The sequence below is a fragment of the Marmota monax genome, unplaced genomic scaffold (assembly GCF_021218885.2).
Source record: "Marmota monax isolate L192 unplaced genomic scaffold, Marmota_monax_Labrador192_F-V1.1 WCK01_AAM20220418_F8-fsc00017, whole genome shotgun sequence".
NCBI classification, from domain to species: domain Eukaryota; kingdom Metazoa; phylum Chordata; class Mammalia; order Rodentia; family Sciuridae; genus Marmota; species Marmota monax.
In genome coordinates this window covers 18,823,813-18,837,811 of record NW_026695241.1, presented here as the reverse complement: position 1 = coordinate 18,837,811, position 13,999 = coordinate 18,823,813, and the positions used below count along the sequence as shown (strand labels likewise).

Here is a 13,999-nt window from a genome sequence, read left to right as displayed (position 1 = left end):
ACCCAGCGCCCTCTCTGGGCTTGCTCTCCAGGCAGCGAGCACAAGAGCTCAGAAGACACCTCATGCTCTTGGTTCTATCTTTAAGCCTGAGATGTAAACTACAAAATGCGTTCCACCCTCGTCAGGGAGCTGGGAGCCACAGCTCTAAGTGTGCAAGCTAATAGTTCTTATCCTAGGGGGACAGTACGTGTGCGCTTATGTGTGTGTGTGTCAGAGAGAGAGACAGACAGACAGTCAGACTTGTTAGTTCAATGTACTGTGAGGACAAAGAACAAAGAATTTTGGTGCTGAGGCTGGAAGCCAACACTTTCCCTCAGTTGGACCAGAGCACATGGGCTCCCTGGGGCCTCTGGCTGCTGTGCACTTGACATTGGGAGTTCCCATTCCACCCACTTGGAGCTCTACCCCCACCTTCCACAGCTGTGTGCACAGAAGATACAGCCCCAGCCATGCCTCTAGCTCTCAAGGACATGCTTCTGCCTGTCCCCTATCCCCGAGGTGTGCCCAGGTTTGGGGGCCTGTGAATGGCCTGGTTCTCCCCAAGCAGCAGCCCTTGCCCGCACCCACCTTTGGTCCTTTTGGACACCTGTGACTGGAGGCCACGCCTGGGGTGGCACAGAGAAGAGTGCTCAGGCCCGCTTAGGCGCACTTTGTGGCTGTCCCTGGCCTCAGCCCCTCCTCCCACCTGGATCCACGGGAAGGAGGACCAGACCCCTTCTCCTCTGACCTCTGCCAGGGAGGTCTGGCAGGAAAGGGAAAAAGGAAGGGGGCTTCTCTAGAGACGGCTGTCCTCCGGCTGTTCACTCCAGTGGGGACAGGAGTCCAAGTCACCAAGCAGCTGCACGGCCCAGTGCTGCAGCCTCTGGTGCCTAGGTTGATTCCGTCTGTGACGCTGGGTAGACTCCAGGGTCCACAGAGCAGTGGGACACCAAGGCCTGATGCTCAGGCCCCAGGAGGATGCTGGGTAGCCTAGGCGGGTCAGTGGGACCCACCTGCAGTCACAGGGCTTTCCCAGCAGATGTGTTGGGAAGGGAACCCCTGGTCACCACCCCTTCCTGCACAACTGCCCTTCCAGTCTCTCATCTCCCCTCTCCCCGGCAGCAGCTGTCCCCACCTGAGTCACTTGGGCCACAATCCCTCCTGTGCTGGTGGGGGTGACTCCACCTCTCCAGCTCGTGGCAGGGTTGTGCTGTTACCAGCAGCCTCTTGGAGGGAAGAAGGTCGCATTTGTGAGCAGTGATTGAAATGCAAAATAACATTTTGATCGAGCCAGCAGGCTGTTTATTTATCAGATCAATAGTCAACCACCCCTCTGGAGAAGTCAGTGTGATAAGTGACGCATTGCCAAGGGCAGCCTTGCAAATCCAGCCCCTCCCCCAGTGGCTGGGATTAAGGGAGGGCCACGGGGCCTGGCAGTGACCCCAGCTCTGCTTTCCTGTGTCCACGGTGAGCAGGTACATGCTTTCCCTCATTTTCTTCTGATACCCAGTTTCCAGAGGGCAAAGTCAGTTTACGACTGATTCCCGGAGAGTAGATGCCAAAGCCCAGGGTTCAAGCCCAGAGACTGCCGTCCAGGGGCCTCCCCGCTGGGCTCTGTTGGTCTTTTCGAGGGCAAGGAACAGGAGGTGCCCGGTCTGAGCCAGTCCTGCTTCCCACAGGTTTTCATGCATCCCGTTGACTTTGGTGTTAAAATACCTTTTCTTCTCCTTCTTCTTCCTCTTCTTCTCCTTCTCCTCTTCCTTCTTCTTCTTTTCCTCCTCCTTCCTCCCTCTTCTCCTTGGTCATCTTCTTCTTCCTCTTCTCCTCCTCCTTCTTCTTTTTCCCACCTTTTAAACCAGATTTCTCCAAAAATGACTTTCAGGCCCTAAGTTCTCTCAGTTGCTCTCCAAACACATGACATGGTTTTGAATGCTTTTTTTAAAAAAGAAAGAAACCAGGACTAGTGGTGCACACCTGTAATCCCAGCAGTTTGGAAGGCTGAGGCAGGAGGGTTGTAAGTTCAAAGCCAGCTTTAGTGCGGCCCTAAGCAACTTAGCCAGAATCTGTCTCAAGATAAATAAATTTTAAAAAGACTGGGATGTGGCTCAGTGGTTAAGTACCACTGGGTTCAATCCTTGGTACAGGAAAAAAAAAAAAGAGAGAAGAAAAAAGAAAACCCAGTAATTAAGGAAAATCCATACATTGTAAAGTATTTAACCAGGATTACTGGAATTCGATAGGAATGGATTTCAAGGTTGATTCCTTAGTCACTCTCCCAGGGACAGTGGACCCTGTGTCTCTGGACTCTGCTCCTGGGGTGCTGGCTGGCTCTCCTTCTTGAACTCTGGCCTGGTCTTGTTACTCAGGTCTGTCACTGTCACATTCTGAGCGGGTACTGAGCGTTACCTGACGTAAACTCTCAGGCCTCCTAACTCAGCTCTTCAAATACTTCTTGAGCACCTGCTGTGTGTCTGTGGGTACTCTAGATCCTAGACTAGAGCACAAGAGAGACCAGTCCCCATGGATGGGGAGTAGAGCCCCGGGGTAGGGCATGATTAGCGCAGCCAGGAAGCAGCTGGGGTGGTCTGGGGCGCAGCTCAGGGGTACAGCACCTGTTAGCCTGCAGGTGACACTGGGCTCACTCTCCAGCCTGGGGAAAAAAGAAAGGAAAGAAAGGGGCTCTGGAGGCTGGGATACATAGATGGTGCCTCCCCTACAAGTGGTTGAAGGAATTGGTGATGTCATCCAGAGTCCCAGTCCTTGCGCAGAACAAGCCCTTCATTTGGGGACACTAGTATCCTCCTTACTGAGATCAGAACCAGATTCTTGGTTGGCTGCAGTGACAGGTCCCCACCTGTCCCAGCTGCTGCTCAGCACAAAGACTGAGAAATGGACGCAGGATGAGGAAAGGATGCTGGGAGCCCCAAGCGTCCTCTGTCATCCCTGCTGTGCATCCAGCCACATAGAAGGGGTCACAGGCATGTGACCTCATGGAGATCAAAAAAACATGAGACACCTGAACTGCCGGTTCCACCCTGGGCTGCAGAAACAGAAGTCTAGAACCAGTCAGAACTGGCCTGGGGGGGCGGGGGCGGGGGCTCAGTGACACAGCACTGGCCTAGCAAGAGCAAGGCCCTGGTTCCAGCCCCGCACCACAGGGGGAGTGGAGCAGGACTTACCTGGAGACCTGTGCTCAGTTCTGATGCTCCTGTTTGGACAGAGAAGATGGATCATCCTCAGTGACCCTAGAACGGTGGCCCTTGTGATCAGGGAGTGGGAAGCTGCTCCGGCCCTCTGGCAGGCTGACTGCGGAAGGGGTGAGACTTATGCTGTGGAGTTGTATGAACTCTAGCTGGAGGAGAAACAGTTTGGTTCTTCACCAAGCACTTTAGTTTTTAACTTCTACCGTTGTGGCAGGGCTGGGGATTGAACCCAGGGCTTGACACCTGCTAGGCAGGCGTCTCCCCTTGACTAGATCCATGGCCCACAAGGCACTGGAAACGAAACCCCAGAAGCTGAGGTATCTAAAGCTGCTGCCCCCTGGCCCTGAGGTCCCCTGTCCCAGGGTCCTCCTGAGGCAGGCGGCCACCTGGTTGGGAGGTGGTGAGAGGGGCTGAAACCTGGGATAAGATGGCCTAGAGGCTCAGAGGTCTTGGCTGCCTGAGGCCCCTGGCTGGATTGGCCCTGCCAGACCCTCCCTCTTCTCTCCTCCCTCTCCCTCCCCCCCCCCAGAAGCCTCCCAGTTCTTTGGCCCCTCCCCCTCTCAGCCCCTCCTTGGAGGGGCTCCTGGGACCATGCTGTCTGGATCCCCCACTGTCACCCTGTGTCCTCCCCTGCTTTCCCGGGTGGCCCTGGGCACTGACTGACTTTATACCCCTGGAGGATTCCTTGTCACAGCAGAGTGGGCAGCGCCGACTCTTACTCTCCACACCTGGGCACAGAAGTTCCTATTGCTCAGGTAACATTTCGGTGACGGTGTTTGGCAGGAGCCTTCTCATGAGGCGGTTCTGGGGCCTTCCGGTTTGTGGTTCTGCCATCTTCCAGGGCCTTGGAGTCCCCAGAGGGCTTCCAGGGACCTGCAGATGGAGGGGTTGCAGGAGGTAGAGGGGCAGAGCAGTCTGAAATGTAGAACTGGCTTTCCTGAGGCAGGGACCTGGGCACCTGGACCACAGGTGTATCCCCAGGGCTGGAGCAGGGTCTGGGTGCAGCAGATACTGGGACAGGACCTGAAGGTATGAGCGAGCCAGCGAGAGGGCGAGAGGGCGTGAGCTATTCTTTTGGTTAAGTAAGCCCCCTCCTGTGAACTAAGGCACCAGGGAACCGCCCATGCTCACTCGGCTGAGCACAGGCACTGCTTGGCTTCAGGGCTACTGGCGGCAGCAACTGAGGCTCTAGAACATTCTGCCTCTGACCCTTGCTCTTCTCTGCTGCCAGCTTCCATATTCTTCCTCTCACCGCACACTGGTGGGACACATGACTTGCTCAGTTCTTGAGCTCTCTGCCTTGCTGCTTCTGCCCCCAGAGAGGCAGCCCTGGCACCAAAACCTCATGGGAGGGACCGATTGTCCTAACTTGGACATCTGTAAGAATCTGGCAATTCCTTTGAGTATGTATGTGTGTGTGGGGGAAGGACACCCCTTTTGCCTGAAAAGGGACTTCCTTAGTGGAAGTGCCTGCTACCTGGGGGGATGGGTAGATGCATGGGGGGCGGGGGCGGGTGGAAGATGGGAGGAGAGAGGGAGGAAGAGTGTTTCTTGCTGGAAGACTGAACTTTTTAGAGACAGTAAGCAGAAGCCATCTCCTTATTACCCAAAGGGGGTGTGAGAACACCTGCTGGAATTTACTGAGTACTTTATGTTTTCCAGGCACTGTCCTAGGCTCTTTTCTGTATTAACTTGCTAATTCTCAAGACCACCCTGAGAGAGGCGTAGTATAATTCTCATCCCCATTTTACAGAAAAAGAAACAGAGGCACTTTCTGATTCAATAACCCAGTTCATAAGGGGCAGAACTGGGATTCGAACCCAAGCAGTCCAGCTCTACACCAAGCCACATAGCCCAGCCCCAGGGCCCTTGTGAGAATTCAATGCCATGTGCAGAATTCACTGTGGAGTCTGTTCAAGGACAATGGGGGGACGTTGGTGCCACCCCACTGCTTGACATAGGGGGCAAATCAAAGCAGGTAGAAGAAGAGGTGCCACATGCCTGTAATTTCAGAGACTCGGGAGGCTGAGGCAGTAGGTGAGCAAGTTCCAGGCCAGCCGGCAGCTTAGCGAGATCCTGTCTCAAAATATATATAAGAAGGGCTGGGGATGTAGCTCAGTGGTAGAACACCCCTGGGTTCCATCCCCAGTTCTGGGAAGGAAAAAAAAACAAGAGGAGGTGAGATAAATTCCCAGATGGCAGATCTCCTGCAGCATCTGAATGGGAGGACCCAAGGGGTGTGTTGGGAGCATATTCTGAACTTTGGACGCTCTCCTTCGCCCTCACATACCTCTTTGAGATGGTCAGACCCAGAGCTGGCTGAGCCAGCTGAAATAAGAGCCCAGGAACTTTGGGGCCTGGCATGGGGGCACTGACTGAGCGGACCCACGTTTCAAAGGGCCAGCAGAGGCCGTCTGCAGGCTGGGGACAGGACCCTCCCTGCTGTCCAGGCAGCCACTCCACATCCAGTCATCTCTTTCTGCTTCAACAGCCTCTCTCTTCTCATTATGATGGATGCAGCCTGGAAAACCGTGGATAAAAAGCCCTGATGGAAAGACACTAATTACCCATCATTATTTTCCATGCCGTAATTTGTGTGGAACGAGATTTCCATCAGTTGTCCGGGATCAGCCTGGTTTTGACTAATCTTTCTGACGACAAGATGCTTAATTACAGATATTTGCCAGAGTTCCAGCATGCGCAGAGGGAGGCCAGCACTCTCTGGAGCCACAGAGCTGGAGGGTCATTTTGTAGCCTTGGCCCCTGGGGGCCCCCAAGGGAGAAAAAAGAAAAAGAGTTGTAGGAAGTTAATTCCTGGGCTAGGTTGGGTGAGGCCCTAGGTTGGATCCCCAGCACGGCAAAACAAATAAACAAAACAACAACAACAAAAAAGAGCCGGGTGCAGGGGTACAATCCCAGCTGTTCAGGAGGCTGAGGCAGGAGGATTATGAACTTAAAGCCAGCCTGGGCAAGTTAGACTCACAATTTTAAAAAAAGAATGGGGGATGTGGTTCAGAGGTCTAGTGCCCCTGAATTCAATCCCTAATTTCAAACAAAATAAACAGAAAGATATTCCCAAGGGGGGCAAATAAAATCAAACCATCACCAAAGGAAGTGTGTTAGTGGCCACCTGGCCAGGAGGGTGGGGGTGGGGGGGCTGCTTGGTATGTCAGCTCATCCTCCTGGGCAGGTCCCCAGCTCAACATTTCTAAACTCCAACCAACCTCCTAGGTACCCCCCAACACTCTGACTCTCTGGTTAGTGACTTTGAGCAAGTCAATTTCAATGTTTCAGGATTGGCAGAAGGATCTTTGAGAACCTAGGATTTACTGGCTCTCACTGTACCAATGTGTCCTGCAAAAATGTTATCTAGTGTGGAAAGTTGAAAGATATATAGGCTAGATTTCAATCACATAGAAATGATTTAAAAAAAAACATTATTAGAATAAGCCATTCAGACTACCAAGGGGAAAGATTAGTTGAAATTAATGAAATTTCTGAGTTATATAGCCGGGTGTGATGGTACACACCTGTAATCCCAGCAACTCGGGAGGCTGAGGCAAGAGAATTGTGAGTTCAAAGCCAGCCTCAGAAACTTAGCAAGGCCCGAAGTAACTTAGTGAGACCTTGTCTCTAAATAAAATATAAAAAGGGCTGGGGATGTGGCCTAGTGGCTAAAAACCCCTGGGTTCAATCCCTAGTACCAAAAGAAAAAAGACATATATAATTAGTGGGCCTCAGTGCACAGAATAGCATCTATCGTAATGCTTGGTTCACATCATGTCTCATCTTTGGGCTGTTCCCTGTTTCCCTCCCATGTAGTAAGTGCCCCAGGAATACATGTCCAACAGGAAAGCTGGGACCTCAATAGGGATTCACATCTTGCTACGTGGTTATCCTGCATTTTAAATACTAATTTTTTGTGGGGGCGGGGGTTACTGGGGATTAAACCCAGGGGTGCTCTAACACTGAACTATATCCCTAGTCCTTTTTATTTTTAATTTTGAAACAGGGTCTTGCCAAGTTGCCCTGGCTGGGCTTGAACTTGTGATGCTCCTGTCTCTGTGTCCTGAGTTGCTGGGATCAAAGGCTTGTGCCACCCAGCTAGGCCTTGAAAACTATTTTAAAGGAAGTTCATCTGTTATTTCTGGTGCCTGGGGGTTGATTTGTAACAAATACAGCCTTGCTGGAGGGCCTGAGAATCTGCCTGAATGAATGGCTTGAAGATGCTTCAAATTAATCACTGAGATGTACCTAAGAGTCTCTCAAGTGTTCAGAGACCATTTTTCTTCTGGAGAGTGGGCTCCCATTTCAGTCTGGCTGATCCTCAATCTTCTTAGCCACTCCTTTGCTGTCCTGAATTATGGCAAGTTCCTTACGGGATTATCCTCAGTTCTAGATCTAGGGAGCTTGGATGAGGGGTAGGGGTTGGCTGGGTTTAACCACAAGTCTGCCAGCTGCTGAATTTTCTGGAAGGGGTTTTCTTGGGAGAATCACCACGGCGTTAACATCTACTTACTGCTGGCTGGGGAACCAGCATTGGCTTCAGCTTTTTGCATTCACTGGCTCAGAGAGGGTGACCTGGCTACTCCAAGCCCACGGTACTGTGGGGCAAAACAGGCACATCCACTACCAGCGTCCAGACTCTCAACCATTAAATGACATAGCTGCTTGTCCCTGTCCTCAGATGCATGGCCTGAGATCAGGGACAAAGAGGGCTCCAGGGGTAGTTGTTCTGCATGACCCTGATCCTTGTGTGGGGTGGGAGGATGTCACCCAGTCCAGGGGAGAGATCAGACCAGTCCCTACCTGGGTCCTGCCTGACCCCCTTGAGGCAGGTATTTCCCTGGGATTCCAGCCTAGAAACCTATGATTATCTCTTGCTGATACCCAGGAATTTCTCATCCCCTAGAGGTCCGAGGAAAACAGTTCAGCAGCCTGGGTTTCATTAGAATGTTCGAGATTCTATTGGTCTCTGTTCTAGGATCGTCTTCAACTCTTGGCTGACAGAGTGAGTGTGGCAGAATTGGGGGAAGTCCCCTGCTCCCAGCAAGTGCAGCCTGGAGGTCAGGCTGCTCTGGGGCCCCATATTGGACACTGAGGAGGCCGGGAACAGGGTCGGGTGGGGGCCAGAGAGAGGCCACGTTGGTTGAGATGGTGAAATTGAGGCCAGGGCAGCTCTCGCTGAGCTCCAGTCCCCAGTGGATCAAAGGGAAATGATGCCTCAAGGGACTTCGACCACTGGCCATTGCTCTTTCAAGAGGCATCTGTCCCCTCCCCACGAGGAGTCGATAGTCATCGATCCAGCTGGGAGCAGGGTCCAGCCACCACAGATGATGGACTCGCTGGACTCCCTCCTCCCAGAGCACAAGGGCTTCAGCCTCCTGTCCCTGTATGGAGGCTATCTGGACCCCACCGTGGCCACCCACTCCAAGGCCAGGTTCTCAGGCCCGATGCCCTGTCTAGCCTCCAGCTTGCTTGTTCTTTCCTTCTGCTGTACCCCAGCCTCCACTCGAGAAAATGCCACCCTCCAGGCCCCTCCGTCTTCTCCTAGTCCCACTCTGACACCCTGTGCTCTCCCCAGGGACTCACAGCTCCTCTGGCCAGCTCTGCTCCTGCACCCCGTGTCCACCCTCTGAGCATGCAGCAGGCCAGTGGGTCTCACCTGTGGGCAGTTTTGCCCCCACAGGGGATCTCTGGTGAGGTCTGAAGGTTCTCGTTGACATCTGTTCAGGGATCGCCAATGGTCTGGTACGTAGAGGCCGCAGTCTCTGGAACATTCTATAATGCAAAGACCAGCCTCCACACCAAAGAACTGCTCTGCCCCAAATGCCAGTCATGCTGAGGCTGAGGAGCCCAGGTCTCAGCCACTGGAGGACGTGGGGCTCCCCTTGTGACGCTGCCCCTGCAGAGTCCTCCCTGCTTTCTGCTCTCTCTGCTGCCCACAGCTCTGCTGCAGACTTCCTTCCTCTTCCCTGGGATCCCTGCCCTCTGGCCTCAGCCTTCGCTCCTGGTACCACCCCCTTCACACAGTCACTAGGAGGTGAGTGGAGGCACAGGGGCGAGGAGGCCTCACTCAACTCCTGCCCCATCTCTGACAAACTTCCCAGCAGGGGGTGTTGGTGCCTGCCTGCGAGCCCACCCTGTCTCAAAATTTAAAAATGAAAAAAAAAAAATCGGGGATGTAGCTCAGAGGTAGAGCATCACTGGGTTCAATCCCCAGTAATGGGGCGGTGGGGGGAAAGTGGTGGAAAAAACAAATAAAAAACCCTTCCTATTGCATAACCGGCCCTCCTTTTAGGGTTGGAGCTCATTTCTCTGCCTATGATCTTTCCGGCTCCTCCCAGGCCCTTGAACTGCTTTGTTTTTCCCAGTGGTCCTCCAACTTAACACCCATAAGCACCACAACCATGCTGTGCAAACGAAATTCAACACCACTCCCACTCCAACACAGATTTCTGGGCCCCCACTATGCAGAGGTGCACGTTCCACACGAGTGGGGCCGGGCGTGGTGGTGCACGTCTGTTACCCCAGAGACTCGGGAGGCTGAGGCAGAAGGATTGCAAATCAGAGGCCAGTCTCAGCAATTTAGCAAGGCCCTAAGCAACTTAGCAAGACCTTGTTTCAAAATGTAAAAAGGAGAACAAATAATAAAAATATAAAAAGGGCTGGGCCAGGTGTAGTGACACCCACTTGGAACCCCAGGGGCTCTGCAGGCTGAAACAGGAGGATCCGAAGTTGAAAGCCAGCCTCAGCAACTTAGCGAGACTCAAATTATAAAATAAAAAGGGCTGAGGATGTGGTCAGTGGTTAAGCGTCCCTGGATTAAGTCCCGAGTACCCAAACCAGACAATAACAACAACAACAAAATGAGTGTTGTGGGCTAGGATCCAGGAAGCGCCCTGTTCCCTCCCCTCAGCTGCCGCCAATGAAGGCTCAACAGCAGATTGAGAAAAGCTGACACTGATCTTTGCCATCTCCAGCCTTCCCGTCTTGATTTGTTCTTTACCCTTAGCATTTAACATGGAGTGACTGTGATCAAAGCGGGCGTCCCTAATCTTAAAATCTGAAATGCTCCAAAATCCAGAACTTTGGGAGTGCCAACCCAACACCACAAACCTGATGATTCGGTGCACACACACACAAGCACACGTTAAACACAAAATCATGTAAAATATTTGTGTAGGGCTAGGGATGTAGCTCAGTGGTAGACCGCGTGCCCAGCATGCAGAAGGCCCGGGGTTCCATCCCCAGCACTGCAAAAATAATGTAGACATTTATGTTCAGCCCATGTGTATAAGGTATATGGAACACAAATGTATTTCGTGTTTAGATGTGGGTCCCATCCCCCAGATAACTCATGATACATATGCAAATATTCCAAAATGTAACACACACACACAAAAAAAAAAATCAGAAATTTAAAACACTTCTGGTCCCATGCATTTCAGATAAGGAAGGCTCAATCTATAATTCATTATCTACTTTGAGGAGAGAAAGGGGAAGAGATTAGTAATGATAGGGGTCAATCAGGTGGGACCAGGATAGCTCAGGGCAAACTGGACGGTATGGACATGGTCATTTTTAGATACCTTAAATTCCTTCCATTCTCAACATCTCCCTCCTCATCAAAGAAGCTAAACATTACCACCACCACCAACAACAAAAACATTCCTTCCCCCCTCCCCAGTCCCCAAGTCCAGGAGGCCGGCCACGTGTTAAGTAGATGGTACTGGAAGAAGGACTGGAGGTACATACCCCTCCTGCAACCCCTCTGCTGACCTTTTGGCTAAACTTCTTGAAAGAATCATCTGAGTTCGCAATCTCCTGCAATGTGTCTCCACCATGCCATCATCCTGCCCTGGGGCCAGGTCACCTCCAGACTGCCAAGCACTGTGGACACTGGCCCTTTCTTCCCTCTGACTTCAAAGCCACACGTGACCTGCTGCTCACTCCCTTTCTGGACAGCTCTGCTCTAAACATTTCTGGGATGGGCTTTTTTTTTTTTTTTTTCTTGGCTACATCCTCTGGCTACCTCTCTGCCCTCTTCTTGGATTTCTTTGCCTCCGTCCTTCCTTTAATATTTTCTGTGAATGAATGAAGGAGTGAACTATGTCCTGGAGGTCAGGGAGAGAGGGAGGGCATGGGCTGCCTTCTCAAAGGGCCTAGTGGCTTCAGCAACGTTCTCCCCCTGCCTGGTACATCCAGTCAGGCAGCCCAGAAGGGCCCCATGCCCCTCTCCCCTCCAGAGAGTTCTCTACTCTCACCCACTGAGGCTCAGAAAATGAGGCTTTGGAGCTCTTGGGGACAGTCAGAAATTGACAAAGTGGAGAAGGAGAAAGGAGAAGCTGTGGCCTCCTGGGGGTCTTCATAGTTTGCAAAATGAATGAATGAGAAATGAGTAGAGCAAGACCAGAGGGCACAGCAGGGATGTGCTGTCAACACTGTGTCCCCAGGGCCCTTCCTGGCACTCTGTGTTTGTTCAGTATCTGAGTGTCTGTGGCTCCTAGGACAGAGTCAAACCTTCCTGAGATTGGGGGCTGTGCCCATCCTCTGCCTGATATCTGGCCAGCAATTGACACGTGGTGGGTGCCTCAAATATGGGTTGACTGTCCCTGGAAAAGACATTTTGGTGGCATCTAATAATGATGGACAGTGAAATGAGAAACTGGGGCTCAGGCAGTAGCAGCAGCTTCCAGGATTCCCAGGCCAACTCCTCCTGAGGCTGGGATCCGGTTTGCTTCCTTCTCAGCCCAGGCTCCAACCAGGGCCTGCAGTGGGTGGCTGGACATGGCAAGATACTCATACCCTTTAGGATCAAGGACAGGGCCAGCAACTCAGGAGGTCAGGGTAGGAGGATCACATGTTTAAGGTCAGTGTGGGCAATTTAGCAAGACCCTGTCTCAAGATAAAATTTAAGCTGGGCACGGTGGTGCATACCCCGAAATCCCAGTGGCTCAGGAGGCTGAGGCAGGCGGATTGCAAATTCAAAGCCAGCCTCAGCAAAAATGAGACCCTGTCTCTAAATAAAATACAAAATAGGGCTGGGGATGTGGCTCAGTGGTCTTGTGCCCCTGAGTTCAATCCCCAGTACAAAAAAAAAAGACTAGAGATGTGGCTCAGTGGTTAAGCATCTCTGGTTTCAATTCCTGGTACCAAAACAAACCAACCAACAAATAAACGAAGGGCTAGGAGTATAGCTTAGCGATAGAGCAATTGCCCAGCACGCGGGAGGCCCCGGATTCAATTTCTTTCTTTTTTTTATTTATTTATTTTTTTATTTTTTTATTGGTTGTTCAAAACATTATAAAGCTCTTGACATATCATATTTCATACATTAGATTCAAGTTGGTTATGAACTCCCAATTTTACCCCAAATACAGATTGCGGATTCAATTTCTAGCAACCCCTGCGTGCGCACTCATGTGCACATGTGCACGCATGCGCTTGCAAACTTACACGCACAAAGGAGGAGGAGAAAGCAAGGTTTAGGAACACAGCCGTCAGCCCTCCTGGGTGTCCCTGCTTGGTTGAGCCATGAGGTTGGGAAGGCACGTTGGAAAAAACTGTCCTCCCCTGTCTGGGAGAGGCTTCACATGCCTGCTGTGCTTCTCTCAGGACAAATGCCTCCTGTACCTCCAGGGACAGTTGTTTTTCCCCCAGAACTGGGCATTGAACCCAGGGGCACTTGACTACTGAGCCTCATTCCCAGCCCTATTTCGTATTTTATTTAGAGTCAGGGTCTCACTGAGTTGCTTAGCACGGGGATGCTTTGCCACTGCATTCCTAGCCTTTTAAATTTTTTTTTTTTTTAAAATTTGGGACAGGGGCTCACTAAGTGGCTTAGGACCTCATGAAGTTGCTGAGATTTGCCTCAAACTTGGAACCTCCTGCCTCAGCCTCCCAAGTCACTGTGATTATAGGTGTGTGCCACCATACCTGGTTCCAGGGACAATTCTAAGTCAGGGGGCATGTACTACAATAACTACCATAGTGACTGTTTAGGTCGAGTGCATTTCCTGAGTGCACTTTCTCTATGGAAGTGCCCTTCCTCTGGGGTCTGCTAGGTAGGCGGCAGGGTCCAGAAGCTCTGGCCCAGCAGTAGAACTGGGATTCTCCTGTGAAGAGGAGAGCCTAAAGCAGCTATCAGGAGAGAAGAAAGGGATTAAAAGTTCAAGAGTGTGTGGTCAGCTGTCCTCCACGTGCCCTGAGGGAGGGCATCTGGAAAGGAGCCCACAGGTGCCATCCCTGTCTGTGCAGGAAGATTTTCCTGCCAGGCTGATGGCATTTCCTGGGGACGCGCCACTGATGGTTGGAGGGGGTAGTAGGTGGCATTGTCCAGGGAGATGACAGGACACTGGCCAGAGATATGTAAAAAGGCCCCTAGGAGACTCTCAACCAGGGGAACTTCTACTAATTCAGGGGAGACTGGGGAGCTGCAGGGGCGGCGGGTCTCCTAGGACTCAGGAACATTCCATTTGGAACAGAAGAGACCCAGAGCCTCTGTCTTCACAGACTACATTCCAGGGGATTGTGAACTTGAGAGCAGGAGCCTTAGGTGGGTCTTTTGTCTTGGGATCTGCACCTCTCAGCTTCTGATTAGAGCTGTGTGGGGTAGTCTGGGCACAATGGCACATGCCTGCCATCCCATCCACTCAGGAGGGTGAGGCAGGAGGGTCACAAATTCTCAGCCTCAGCAACGTAGTGAGACCCTTCTCAAAAAAAAAAAAAAAAAAAAAGGGCTGGAGTGTGGCTTAGTGGTAGAGCATCCTGGTTTTAATTCCCAGTACAAAACAGAACAAAACAAACAAGTGAAA

The 13,999-nt window shown here is 51.8% G+C and overlaps 1 protein-coding gene and 1 long non-coding RNA gene across 6 annotated transcripts in view; one reads left to right on the top strand and one right to left on the bottom strand.

The window, feature by feature from the left end:
• Esrrb (estrogen related receptor beta) overlaps nucleotides 1-13,999 on the top strand; it is a 163,822-nt gene that overhangs the window by 93,325 nt on the left and 56,498 nt on the right. The window lies entirely within an intron of this gene.
• LOC131424011 (uncharacterized) lies at nucleotides 3,794-11,077 on the bottom strand. 2 transcript variants are annotated; one of them, XR_009226361.1, is made up of 3 exons: nucleotides 10,965-11,077; nucleotides 8,848-8,963; nucleotides 3,794-5,945 (listed from the first exon to the last, which is right to left on the bottom strand). It is a non-coding gene; the product is annotated as an uncharacterized LOC131424011 (long non-coding RNA). The 2 variants fall into 2 exon arrangements; XR_009226362.1 differs by having other exon boundaries at nucleotides 3,794-5,703.